The sequence below is a fragment of the Mixophyes fleayi genome, chromosome 6 (genome assembly GCF_038048845.1).
Source record: "Mixophyes fleayi isolate aMixFle1 chromosome 6, aMixFle1.hap1, whole genome shotgun sequence".
NCBI classification, from domain to species: domain Eukaryota; kingdom Metazoa; phylum Chordata; class Amphibia; order Anura; family Limnodynastidae; genus Mixophyes; species Mixophyes fleayi.
Window position 1 is genome coordinate 59,996,892 of NC_134407.1, and position 13,729 is coordinate 60,010,620.

The 13,729-nt window shown below is 38.8% G+C and overlaps 1 protein-coding gene across 2 annotated transcripts in view; it reads left to right on the top strand.

The window, feature by feature from the left end:
- The first annotated feature begins 4,402 nt into the window (after nt 1-4,402).
- NDST2 (N-deacetylase and N-sulfotransferase 2) overlaps nt 4,403-13,729 on the top strand; it is a 95,470-nt gene continuing 86,143 nt past the window's right edge. For both annotated transcript variants that reach the window (XM_075216681.1, XM_075216680.1), the window contains exon 1: nt 4,403-4,660. The gene's annotated coding sequence lies outside the window, so the exon portion shown is untranslated. The remainder of the gene's footprint in view (nt 4,661-13,729) is intronic.

Consider the following 13,729-nt stretch of genomic DNA (forward strand, 5'->3'; position numbering starts at 1 on the left):
TATCAATAGCCAGATATTTACAGGGGTCTGGGGTTTCACAAACAGGAAAATGTACCAATGGATTCTTACAGGTAAAACACAATTGATATTTAACGGCAGCATAATTAATTCAGTATCTCCTGACTACCAACACCATTCTGTGTGGCACTCCTTGGCTGATTTATGACGTAGTTTGAGGTTTTATAGAGTAAGAAAATGCATGGCAATTCATTATCATCAGTACCCTAAGAACTTAAAGAAGATCTCAACTGATGCTAGTGGTGGGGAATTGTGGGTGCAGGTCAAAAGCTCAGGTTGGTGGATCACCACATAACAAGATTTTGATAATGTCAACCCTTAGTTCCTTTGATCTGAAGAATCTTGGTCTAAGTTTAAAATATAACTTGCAAATATAACTTTTTTTAAACACCTCGAAGGAGCTCAGATCTCTACAGAAAATAAATACATTTTTGGTTAAATTCAAACTTTAGAAGGCAGATTCACAAGAACCAGAAGCTGATCTGTCAGAATGTTTTGTTGGACTGGGGTTCACATTAAAATTTTTTGGCTCACAATACCAGTGACCAATTTAATGACTTCTACAGCTGCCCCCTTTACATTAAACTAAGAAGATAGGGTACCAGATCAAGAAAACCATCAGTGCCTGATTAAAGGTTAAGACCGCCCTAGGCTAATATGCTCGTAGCGCTCCCTCACATTGCAAGCCAGGCTAAAAACAAACTTGTCATTAATTTAAAGAACCGCTTCATGTTTATGTTCATATTCAACAATCAATGAAAAACGTATCTGACCTTAATCTATCACTATGGGGTAAATGTATCAAGCTGAGCGTTTTCCGTCGGGTTTGAAAAACCAATCAGATTCTAGCTATCATTTATTTAGTACATTCTACAAAATGACAGCTAGAATTGATTGGTTGATATAGGCAACATCTCCACTTTTTAAACCCGCCGGAAAAATCTCAGCTTGATACATTTACCCCAGTGTCTAAATTACTACAGATTAAATTACTAATTACTGATACAAATTGCATTTTTATTGAAATTCTTAATTTTCTTTAATGCCTACAGTAATAGATTAACATAAATGAATATTACAAAATCGTAAAATAAATCTAGTAGTCAAACTAACTTGTGTTTCTAGCTGATAGACAAATGAGGTACAAGCATCTCCTCCACTGCCTTACCGTGATGGCTAAGAGTGCTTGGCAGTAGAGGGTTTTTCTCTCCTGTGTCTGTGGCAGTGATGTGGAGGGCGGCTAGTGTGTGTGTTAAGAAATAGAATCATTCCTGCGTGTCAGTTTCCTTCTCTGTTAGGTTTCCATGCCTGGGGCTTTTATGTGTGTCAGTATGCGCTAGTCACCGCCACAGATCTGATCTCTTGCCGGCATTCTCTAACTACTCAGTGTTCACTATAGTGCTGTGCATCAGCTGGATGTCCGCTGCTACACTATGGATAGTTACTAAACAACAACCAGTAGTGTCTTCTCCACCTACTCAGCTGGCGTCTCACTGATGCATCTCAATACTCAGTACAGCATCAGCTGTGCAGTCACTGCTGTAACCATGCAGCTAGTCATCCAGCAAACTTCTCATTGGTTTTGCTGGTTTTCATAACCACTTCCTGTCACCATTTCACCATTTCAATGCTGGTGATAGTTCCTGCTTGATCTGGTGTGCCTTGTACCCTGACCTTTTCTCCTATTAGTTTTTGACCCGGATTGTTTAAAGGAACTTCTGTCTTCTCATGTGTTTTGACTAGAGATGTCCACTGACCCCCGTGTTTTGGTTTTAAATCTGGATTAACTTCGTGTTTTGGTTTTGGCAAAACCGCCCTCACGTTTTTTCCCTGCTTTTTCCCTAAAATCCCTAATTATTTTGCTAAAATCACATAATTTGGATCTTTTTTTTATCCCTACATTATTATTAACCTCAAAAACATTAATTTCCAATCATTTCCAGTCAATTTCTGTCAAGTGACAAAAACACTGCTATCCCTCCTGTTTCTGTATGAGCAATGGAACTTTGCAATGGCACTGGAGACTGGAGAGTGACAAGAACACTACTACCCGTTTGTGTGTGAACGACAGCACTGGGCAATGTCACTGGAGACTGGAGAGTGACAAGAACACTGCTATCCCTGTTTCTGTGTGAGCAATGACGCTGGATCTGCTGGGGAGGTACTTATGGCATCCAAAACCCGTGAGATTCCACAACGCAACAATGACGTTTTGCCTTGATTCAGATCCGAGGACCTGCAAAAGTAACGACTGGGCTCGCTAGCCTACTCGGATCACTTAAGTTGAGGTGGGCTCGGTTTTCAGAAATCCAAGCCTGAGCATCTCTAGTTTTGACCTCAGCTTGTTTAACGGATCTGCTCTTATATCTTTACCTGTCCAGATCCAGACTTTGACCTGTCTATCACTCAGCATGTAACCCATCCCTGTCTGTCTTTGAGTTCTACCATTTACATCCTGGTTGCTCACTACCTTCTATTGTGTTCTGTACACTCCAGCGGGCAAGTGCTAGATCAACAACTGCTACTACCTGAGCTTAAGTCCTGGGGGCAACCAAGTACTGCGGATGGGGCTGTCTTCTATCTGTTGCTTTGGACTATTTTGAGCTCTAATCTCAGAACAAGATTTGGCAGTCAATCTTTACCTCCTTGGAATTCTGCTTGGTCAGATGGGATCCTTCATGACTTGTATAAAACACAGGTACAATTTCTTACCCCAAATTATATGAATTATATATTGAAGCTCTGGACGACCCAGTATGTCACGCAGTTATAGTATCCTGCCCAAATCATGCAAAGATCCACTTCAGTGACTTTTAAATTACCTTATTTCACTACTTAATGCTGATGCAAAGATTCTGGCAAAATACTTTGCATAATTTGATTGATCCTGAACATACCAGGTTATTTCATGTAAATATATTGACATCAATCTAACATGTCTCTTTACCTATCTGGACTTTTCCCATTTCAGTCCAGGTTCTCGGTTAGTAAGATCACTGTCAGAAATGCATTTAGGTCCAATGAAGTTTTTATTAGGTTTGATTGTCCAGAACCTTATGTTCTGGATTAAGTTGTTTCATTCTCCTTCATTTTGATATATAGAAAACCGACTGACCCCTTTCAGCTGTATTTTGGGGGACCTGGCACAAAGGACCTCTCTCAACAACTCTCTTTGCTTTGACCATTGCATCATTGGCAAGAACAAAAACAAATCCTAACCAGATTTAGTGGGGATACAGGTAGGCTGACTTGAAGAGACGGTGTCTCTGTATGGCGTTTTTGCACATATTTGTATTCAATTAGAGTTTGACACATTTTGCGCTCAAATTTATGCACAAAAACAGCGAACTTACATCTCAAGATACATCCAAGTCAAAATACAGCAGTATTTCTATATCAGGCATAAAAATGTGAATATATCCATGCCTAAGTATGTCACAATTATGTAAACAAACCCTTACTGTACTCAGCCTTTGGTTACTTTTACCTGTATGTATTACTTGAACTATACATTATAATACCTATCTGCTTTCTGTCTGTCTTGACTTTGCTTGATATAATATTTGGCCAGCGTTCTCTGAATGTATTACCATTAATTAGCCCTCTTGCACTTCGGCATAACTTTGCCTTTCTGCAGATTTTAGATAATGTATTTTTTCTGTGTAGTTCAATGAATACAAAGACACTCTTCTGTATATATCTAGAAGCCATTGCTGGACTACTGGCTACCAAGGCAAGTTATATATCTTCAGATTGCTGTGTTCTGTATAATTTGTACATATCTTTAGCTATTCTGTATACTGTACCTTTCTGGATATATATGCATTGCTGTCACTGCATTTGCCTATATAGCATTACTCTAATGCTCTGCATACCTGGGCATTATTCTCTTGTCATTTGTTAGTGCGTTTCCCTCACTGAATATCAAAGTGGATCTGTGCCTTTATAAATTTGTACTGCTCACTCCAGTGCTCTGTGTATTTCATACTATAACTTACGTCTGTATGTGTATCCCAATAGATGTGTGCGTTTCAAAATATATGTACTTCTCTGCCTATGTCAGTATATGTGTAGATGTCTTTGTAGATGTATGCAAGAACAGGAAAGTATTGCTATGTATTTGTATGAAGATTTGAGTGCATGTATAGAGTAATGCATTATACTGTACATGTATGTAGGTTTTAGGGTACAATATGTGCACATTGCTCTAGCATGGGTGTGTAAATGTGTTCATGTGTCAGTATATGTGTACTTTACTCTGGGAATGTGTACATTGCTCTGCCCCTCTGCACACATGTCTGTAGCTCTTTCTATGAGCTGTAGGCAGTAAGCTAGTCCCGGGGCGGGCCCGAGCAGGGGGCGGTATCTCGGGACAGAAGGAGGGGGCAGCTGTTATTGTTGCCGCGCTGTGAGAGCTGACGGCTTGGCGGAGATTGGGAGACGAGCAAAATCGGTCCCCGGACACCGATAGAGCTGGGGCGGGAAGAAGGGGGTCACTAGGGCGGAGAACCCGAGGAGACACTACCGGCTGGGGGAGGGGATCTCGGGATCAACTTCCTGGCTTCCGCGGATTTGCTTTCCCGGATCCTGGGCTGCCTGCTGCTCACACTGCCCGGGAGGAGGCTCCGGAGTGTGGACTCAGGTATGACCCGTGCTGCCACATGTGAGGTGCAGTGACGTCCAGGGGGAGGGGGGTCTGTGGATGGGAGAGCGCAGGGGGCACGGAGAATGTGAGTTAGGAAAGAGCATATACAGGACGATTCTGGGGAGACGTGTAAGGGGTTCAAACGTTCTACATAAGAAGTGTAGGGGACACTAATGTACAGAGTGGAGTGTGGAGGGGCAGCATATTACTAGCTTCATTGGTATAGAAGAGTACTAGGGAATGGCTAGAGAACAGGGGTACAGGAGGATACTGGCTACTGTTGGGGTTCTAGCTGGAGAGTGTAGGGGAGCAGCAATGTACAGGCTGAAGAAATGCATATAGTGGAGCTTTTTGGTACTGCTATTGGTGTGTGTGGAGGATTTGGGTACTGCTAGAGGTGCATTTGGGGGGTAGGTGGGGGCATTTGGCTACCGGTGAGGGGGGCATTTGGATACCCGTGGGGGTGAGGGGGGCATTTGACCACCACTAGATGTGTGGGGCATTTGGCTGCCCCTAGAGGTGGGGGGGGGGGGATTTGGCTACAGCTATAGGAGGGGGGCCCTCTGCTATTGTTAAAGGTGGGGGGGCATTTGTTAGAGATGTTTGTGGGTATTTGGGCATTTGATGGAACGGTGTGTGTGTTGGAGGACGTTTGTCTACTGCTAGAACTCAGGAACTCTGTTTCTTTCTATTAAATAAAAGAGCCTGAACAATATAATACAAAGTCTATTGTTAACTTGGCAAAATCTATGGTGTGATCTAAGTTGCCTTATGGAATATATGGTCTCAGTGTTCCAGATAAAGGTGACTATATGGAGAGTTCCTCAATGACAGTGGATTAAAGTGTGGGCTTGTTATAAAGAGAGAAGTGTGTCTGAAGTAGAGGTCCTTGAGTAAGCTTGTAGGAGTAAAGAAATTTGAGGGTCATGAAAGTGACATTGGTCTCCCCTTGTTGGAACTGAGCTAAATTTGATGTGCTAGTTAGTGATAAAGTCATATACATTAACCAGCAGTGGACTGTGTGCGCAACAGGGGACCCTTTAGTCATTGAAAGTGTACTTGTGTGTCTGCCTCAATTTCTGAAAGGAAAGCACTCCATTTATATGACACATTTGGAATGTGTGTTTACATACACAATCTTACATATTTGTACTTATCGAGACATTTAAGCATATGTTGTATATAAACACAGCAGCAAGCTGTGTCTTTACCTCTCGACTGATATGTCTCGGTTAGAGCATATGTAATAAGAGGTGATTGGTATAATTCACAATTGATAAGCATTGAAAGTACTGCAATAAAATACTCAAAATATTAGCATGTCTGGATATAGGTGTGGTTGTATCTCTGATAACTCACTGTTTACATGTATAGCGTATAATAATTTATGATAGCGGAGGTATGTATTTTTAAAATGAAGGTTTTTATATGTAATTAATGTGAGAGACTAGGATTGAATTTATTTCATAATGCATTATCAAAACAAGGTTTCACAACTCCTCCATAAGCTGGATATATGCCATATTGACAGCTTGTTGTTGCATTGTGAAGTTCCCTTTGTCCTGCAGGATCTTCGCCAACCTGTTTTGGGTGGATAACAAGTTTTTATACTGCAAGCTTTTGGGGTGGTAATCAGTTAATGATTAATGTTGATGGTCTACTAAAGCATAGGACTGCAAACACCAATGTTTTACAATGCTGAGTTGTAGAAGTAAATTTTAATTGGTTAATTTGTAATATGGCTGGCTTATTCAAGGAGCACATGTTTAAAATACATGCATAGAGTATTACATAAAACACATCTGGGCAGTTAGATGTGATTCATTTGGGTATTGGGTTACTCTCCTGCCTTCTTAAAAGAAAATAGTGAGAGAAGATCATATTGCATTGTTTGCAGTCTTCTCTCTATTGAAATCCATCTTACGGTTCCTGTTCATTTTTGTAGGATGTATGATTCCATATTTGGATCATTAGACCTGTTATGCGGTTAAACTGATTTTTTTTTTTTTTTTGTTGTTTTTTTTCCCAAGTACAGTAAAACCTTGCTTAAAGGAAAAAATAAATAAAAATGTGTTCAATATATTGTGAGGGCACATATTAGGTTCTCAATTAGTTATTCTGTTGTTGCAACCCTGTGTGACAATATATGCATCTGATTTGCATTGATCAGTCTACAGTATGTCACTGAGCAATGTTAGGTGTTACAGCATGATTAGCAGTATGGGGAAAAGTTTCCTTCTGTAACTGAGCTAATAGTGCGCTGGGAATTGTTGTTTTTAAAAATAAGATTTGATATCGTAAACTTAAGAAAGTAAATTAGAGTGTGTGTGGTAGTATCTTGTGTGAATGTTAAGCATGGTCAAAAGTCCATTTTCAAGTGAGGTTAGGTAATATGTTTGAGCTAGGTGTATTAGATGTGGGTATATGTGTGTGTGTATATATATATATATATATATATATATAATTTTATATATATAATTTGCTTGTTATGGATGCATTTTGCTCACTTTACTTATGTTTATTTACACCATTTTTGTTGTGCAGGCACACATTCTGATGCACTTAAATGTATGAGAGTGCCCTTACACCCATTTTGCTTTTGTAATCCTATGAAAATCACAAATGCTAAATATAATCATGTTATTGTAATGATATCCATCTGAGTGTTAATATTTTGGCAATTTTTTATGTTGCTTGTACAAGGGTCTTTTTTTGCCTCTAGTATTCTCCATAATATGGAGGGTTTTCTTGTAATACTAAGGCAAATGGAAAGCATAACAATTAATGCTAATTATTTTGTAGGGGCTGTAAAACTGTGCTAGAAGCTGAGCGTAAAATGAATTACTGTAGTTGTCCCCTTTAACATACCAATTGATGCAGCCAGAAATCATTGTCAAATATATGAAATAAAGTACAAGCCTCACTAATCTCACCCTGACGCAGTTTTGATGCAACAAAAGACATGGAGGGCTAGATTTACTAAGCTGCGGGTTTGAAAAAGTGGGGATGTTGCCTATAGCAACCAATCAGATTCTAGCTTTCATTTATTTAGTACTTTCTACAAAATGACAGCTATAATCTGATTGGTTGCTATAGGCAACATCCCCACTTTTTCAAACCCGCAGCTTAGTAAATCTAGCCCGAAGAGTTTGACCTTCAAGCGTAACCATATTGCCTGAAGTAATAGTAATACATTGCTTTTTGCCTGTGAAATTGTTGCACATTTGGACTGTTTAACTTGCATGTTGGATCAATTAAAATGTTTGCGTAGATGACGTTCTTTGGTCATTGCAGAGATCATGCTGTTGTCTAAGTATACAGAGAGATGTTTAATGGGTTATGATTGTAATTGCACGTTGCTCTTGGTTTTTCTTTTTTGCTAAAAAAATAATTTATTTTAGTGTCTTTGGCCTTTCACTCGCATTTGCCAATTTTCCCAGCTACAAATATTTACTATGTCTATATTAGTCAAACCCCCATTTTATATTGTTTGATTTCATGTTACCATAATTTAATCCATGCCACCTCCCAAAAAAAATTATGTATTGTACAGTGTTTTGAACTCTAAACTTTTATAGTGCAATGTAATAGTTTTCTCTTTTGTGTATTACTGAAAATATTTATTACAGTAGTTCGTGTTTTGGTAATAAAATCAAAATGTTTGGTTAGGATAAGGTTCCTTTTCATATTATGACACAAACTTAATGAATCACTGAGGTAAGTTGTGTATTGTCATCTGTGCTCCCCTTTCCCACTTTGTTTTATTTGAAGTTTTTTTTTGAAGAATGCTGTTTCTGTTCATGGAATAGATAATGTATTGGTCAGATCCAAAAAATATTTCATACCTCACTGTTTGGCTGTTGTAACACTTGACAGCAGAAAATGAACTCATATGGCTAATGGTTAGGACCCAATAAGAGCTTGTAAGTGGTATTGGGCTTAATATGAGATTAGTTTTATATAACTGCTATCATTTTCTCAAACCTTTGCAGACTGTTTTTTTGTAATCTAAGTATAGAAATATAATAATGGCTGTTAGAATGAGCTCCACATCATAACTTGCCATCTTGGCTTGCAATGGCAGATTCATAGCTTCACAAGAGGAAAAATGACATTTGCTCACCCATCGTAAATAACCCCAGTATACTTTTAATGTACAATCAAACTAATGAATACTTACCTGATGTTTCCAAGACCTTTTAATGACTGTACAGCTCTCCAAAAGTCTATCATAGCAGTTAGTTTTTACCTAGTCACATCTATTGTCTTATTCACTCATTAAACCTAGCTTGGCCTACATACACTGTAGACATCTATCAGCTAATAGAGCTACCTAGTGTGTTCCGTATAGTGAAAAGTGACAATTCACTGAGACTAGTCTTAAGTTTTAACCAATTTGGTTGACCAATATATAGTGTGTAACCCCATTCTAAACTATCAAAATCCAATCTGTTTGAATTTGATCCAAAAGGACAGATTAACAAGGTTGGCCTATGACCTGAATGCCGATACTTGGCATTTTACATTTACGTTTTGATTAAATACAAAGTGGTGGAAGCAATACACTGGACCATAAAGACATTCACTGTCACCACTAATAGGTAATAACTTATTAAGCAAGGCCTGGCCTCCCTGTGGCTCTCCAGGTGTTGTGAATCTGCAAGTCCCAGCTTACAGCTTACCTTGACAGCTCATGCTGGGGCTTGTGGTTTCACAACTCCTAGCCACAAGTTGTTTAGGCCTGTTTTAAAGTTATGGTTTGAACTTAAAAATATTTAACCTCAATGCCAAAAAAGTTCCTAAGAGACAAATGTAACAACTGAGATGATGCTGCCATAGATTATGCTGAGAAGTTCCTTGATAATAGGGTAGAAATCGTCATCATCATTTATTTATATAGCACCAACATATTCCGTAGCGCTTTACAATTGGGAACAAACATAGTAAATTAATAAACAAACTGGGTAAAACAGATAAAGAGGTGAGAAGACCCTGCTAGCAAGCTTACAGTCTATGGGACAATAGGAGTTTGACACATGAGGCTAAGTCTACATTTTGCATTTCGGCCCAGCCAGACTGTGAAGGTAATGTATCCTTTTGTGATAAAGGACTTTGCTTGTATAGAACTTTAGGGGGTAAATTTATCAAGCTGTGGGTTTGAAAAAGTGGAGATGTTGCCTATAGAAACCAATCAGATTCTAGTTATTTATTTAGTAAATTCTACAAAATGACAGCTTAAATCTGGTTGCTATAGGCAAAATCTCTACTTTTTGAAACCTGCAGCTTGATAAATTTATCCCTAGGTGTTTGTCTAGTCTTCTAAGACTTTCTGATTCCGTACCTTATGTTTGAGCCAATAACTGCTAATGATTGCTCTGCATGAAAAATATATTTGGTAGACTATGTATTAAAAAAAAAGTCTGTACTGTAAAAATTACCGCTGTGACTTCTGTGGAGTGCGCAAAGGAATTAATCTTGCAGTTTCTCTGGACTGACACACCAAATATGGTTAGTATGTTATGTTTCTCAGTGTGCAGATTTCAGTGGTAAATCTAATAAGAGTACAATATTAATGTGATAGATACACTGCTGTTTATATTTTAGCAGGACATATGCTTGGAAGTTAAGTTGCTTACCTGTCCCTTAGTGACTCAGTGCAGTAAATTTATCAAGCTGAGATTTTCCCGTGGGTTTGAAAAGTGGAGGTTTTGCCTATAGCTACCAATCAGATTCTAGCTATCATTGATGTAGTACAGGGGTCTTCAACCTTTTAATACCTACCACCCGCTTTCGCATCTTTGTTGATGGTAAAATTTCCTTACCGCCCACTGTTGCCGCAGCAACTCAAAGTATCGCAAGTGCAAAGTAATTTTTTGAGGGGAGTGTTATTGTATTTAACTATATAAGTAGCAGCTACTTGCAAAAGCCTATTTGAAAACTTCAAACTCTGCAGTCTTGCATATACAGGTTACTGTATTCATATATATATACATGCAGGTGCAGGTTGTTGGTATGCACTGTAACTCTGTGACAGTGTCTGCACATCCATGCAGGATACACTTCTTGTGGTGGACAGGCTGGGCTGTCTTATATTAAGTTTCAAGTACAATATACTTATTAGGTGCCTCCAGTCTGGTACCTATGACTATCACTGGTTAAGGGAAAATCCTCCCAAAACTGTGAATTAAGTTAAACCCAGTCCTAAAGAATATGTACACAGCAGCTGCATCTGTTCACTGCGAGCACTAATGCAAAGACTCGGCACGAGAGCCGAACTTCTGGAACAGGAGCATGCATAGTAGCGCATTTCGGACACTGCAGTCCTGCCCCACTTCTTCCTACTACTAGACCACCAGGGATCGGGGTGTAGTGCTCCTGTTTTCTAACGCTTGGCAATCTGGAAAATTACTAAAAACCCCACCGCCCTCCAAGAAAGCGGAATCGTCCACTAGTGTGTGGAAGGGATCAGGTTGACTACCACTGGTTTAGTATGTTCTACTAAATGACAACTAGAATCTGGTTGCTATAGGCAACATCTTCAATTTTCAGACCCGCCAGAAAATCGCAGCTTGATAAATTTATCCGAGTCTGCACTGACTGTCTCTTTGTAATGGAATTGTGTAACTGAACACTATGTCTAATAGCTCTTTAAAAAACACAATGCATCCTTCACTGTTTTCTGAATATGTGTACACCAAATCTATCCTGGCAGCAACTGATTTATGGGGACTTTCCATGCATTTGGGAACTGTTTGTGTTTTTTTTTATTGTTTAAACATACTGTTTCTTTGTGTGGACTTCATTTTACTTTAGCGGCACCCAAGCTTTTTTATGTTGCGGTGCATCTGTATTTTTGCGCCACACATCAGAGCAGATATTGTGACCAATTGTTTTCGCTTCTCAATTCCAATCTTATTTGTCAGTTTATCTTGTATTCGGTATGCCCACTGGTGACAACAGGTGTTGGTTTTTGTGCAGGTATGCTGTTTTGCACCTACTAGACTGTAAGCTTTGTGGTCCACAGTTCACTTTGCTATACCTTTTTTTTTTAACACAGATGGATTTCAGAATTTTATTTGCTTTGCTGGCTAGATTCTTTATTGCTTAGGGTCCTTTTCTCTACAGCCAAACTGTCTTCTATATTTATCTTAAATGATGATTTTTGTCATTCACTGATCTAAGATCTCTGTTCAGTGATGAATACGTATTTGGTTTTGTCTTGGGAATAGGGAAGCCTGCTCATATACTATGTACCTCCTTTAGAGAGGAGAAAGGGTGCAAATTTACACATGGACAAACCATGGCTTATCTTTAATGTTTTTCTAAACTTGTGGTTTGGTTTAAATGTGCCTGTATGAAATCGTGGATGGACAACCTAAATCATAGTGAAGAGATTGAAACTGGCTGCACATGCTGCGAAACAGGTGTACTGTGGTCCCAAAAAATGGGTATGCCAGAGCATGATCAGATCTTCATTCATCCAATCACTTCTGTGCATGTTCATATATCCGGATGACAGCACAGACAGATAGTGGTCATCAGTTTCAGCCATTTGCCCTGATGAGTTAGGCCATCCTTTTGTGTGGCCAACTTACAAAAGTCGTTGTTTTGGGCTCAGCAGCAGGATTAGTTTGTGACTGGGCAGAGTTGGATATAAGCAAAATTCATGGACAAAACGTTGTTTCGTTTTTTTTTTTTTTTTTTTGAGGAAGTGTAGGGCTATCGTACAAAATTGCATAATATTAAGTGATGTTTGTTAAAAAAGGAAGGGAATATTTTGTGCATGTGACTGCTGAATAAAATGAGATTGCATAACTGATATGTTGGTATCACAAAGAACAGTTTTTCTAGAGGTTCTGAAATACTGGTTGTCTGCTGATTAGAATCTTTCATTGTAGAGAACACTGATAATACTATTTTGGAAAATACCTTGTGCAGAAATTGCTGTGGGGCTATGAATGGTGTTATGTCAGTAAGGTATCTCCTCCATAGAACTGGCAAATACTTATATTTGTTACACTATGTAAATGCATTAATAGTAGTAACAAAAATAAACATGTTTGCTTTAGTCCCATTCATTGCTGCCCAAATGTTACATTGCTGAATGTAATGAGTTTCTACCTATAGAAAACTAGTCGTAGTATATTGGCTGTATAGTATATTCCGATAGATTGTAAGCTTGCGAGCAGGGCCTTCTCACCTTTGTCTATTTTACCCAGTTTGTTTATTAGTTTACTATGTTTGTCCCCAATTGTAAAGCGCTACGGAATATGTTGGCGCTATATAAATAAATGATGATGATGATTGGCTGCTACCAGGAACTTTTTCAAGGACGACTAAATCCCTAAGACTCCAATGCAGTTACATAGGATTTAATGTTCTATAGGATTTAAACATGTATGTCCGAAAACCAGGCCAATTGATGGCTCTTGTCACTGTGAATGGTCAGTGTTTATCCTAGAAATGTATGGGACTGTGGAAAGCATTGTTTGGATGAGTGTTGACCATACAGATGAACATCAGAATTGGTGAAAATTGTCCATCCATTTGTGTTTTCAAAATACTTGCTGATCCTTTGGTTCTGGATTTGTGGCAAACAGTTAGCATGCAGTTGGAGTACCCTGAGGGTAGTAAAGAAGTAGGTATGGCTCCGGAGTGAATATGGTATGTTTAAAAAAAAATATTGCTCAAACCCCCAAATATTCAGAGAGAAGTTTATTGCTGTGAACAATGCTGGTGACAAATGTGGAAATATTATCTGATTGGAACATTTCAGTATGATTGCATCTGTGACCAATTTAGCCACACATTGAGGAACAGATTTCAGTGATCCTTAATAAAAATGGAAATTGTCTGCATATCTCAAGCTTAAAGCTGACAACATACTTCAATATTGTAGCTGTTATGAAGAGATTGGGACAATATTGCAGAGTGTGTGGCTTCAGAAAGGGATCTCAATGCCAGAAAATGATTATATCCATAGGATTGGGCACTTGATTCCCTGTTCTTCATCTGTATCAATATGGGGAGTAGGTTTCCTATCTAAATTCAGCAAAATTATTAATC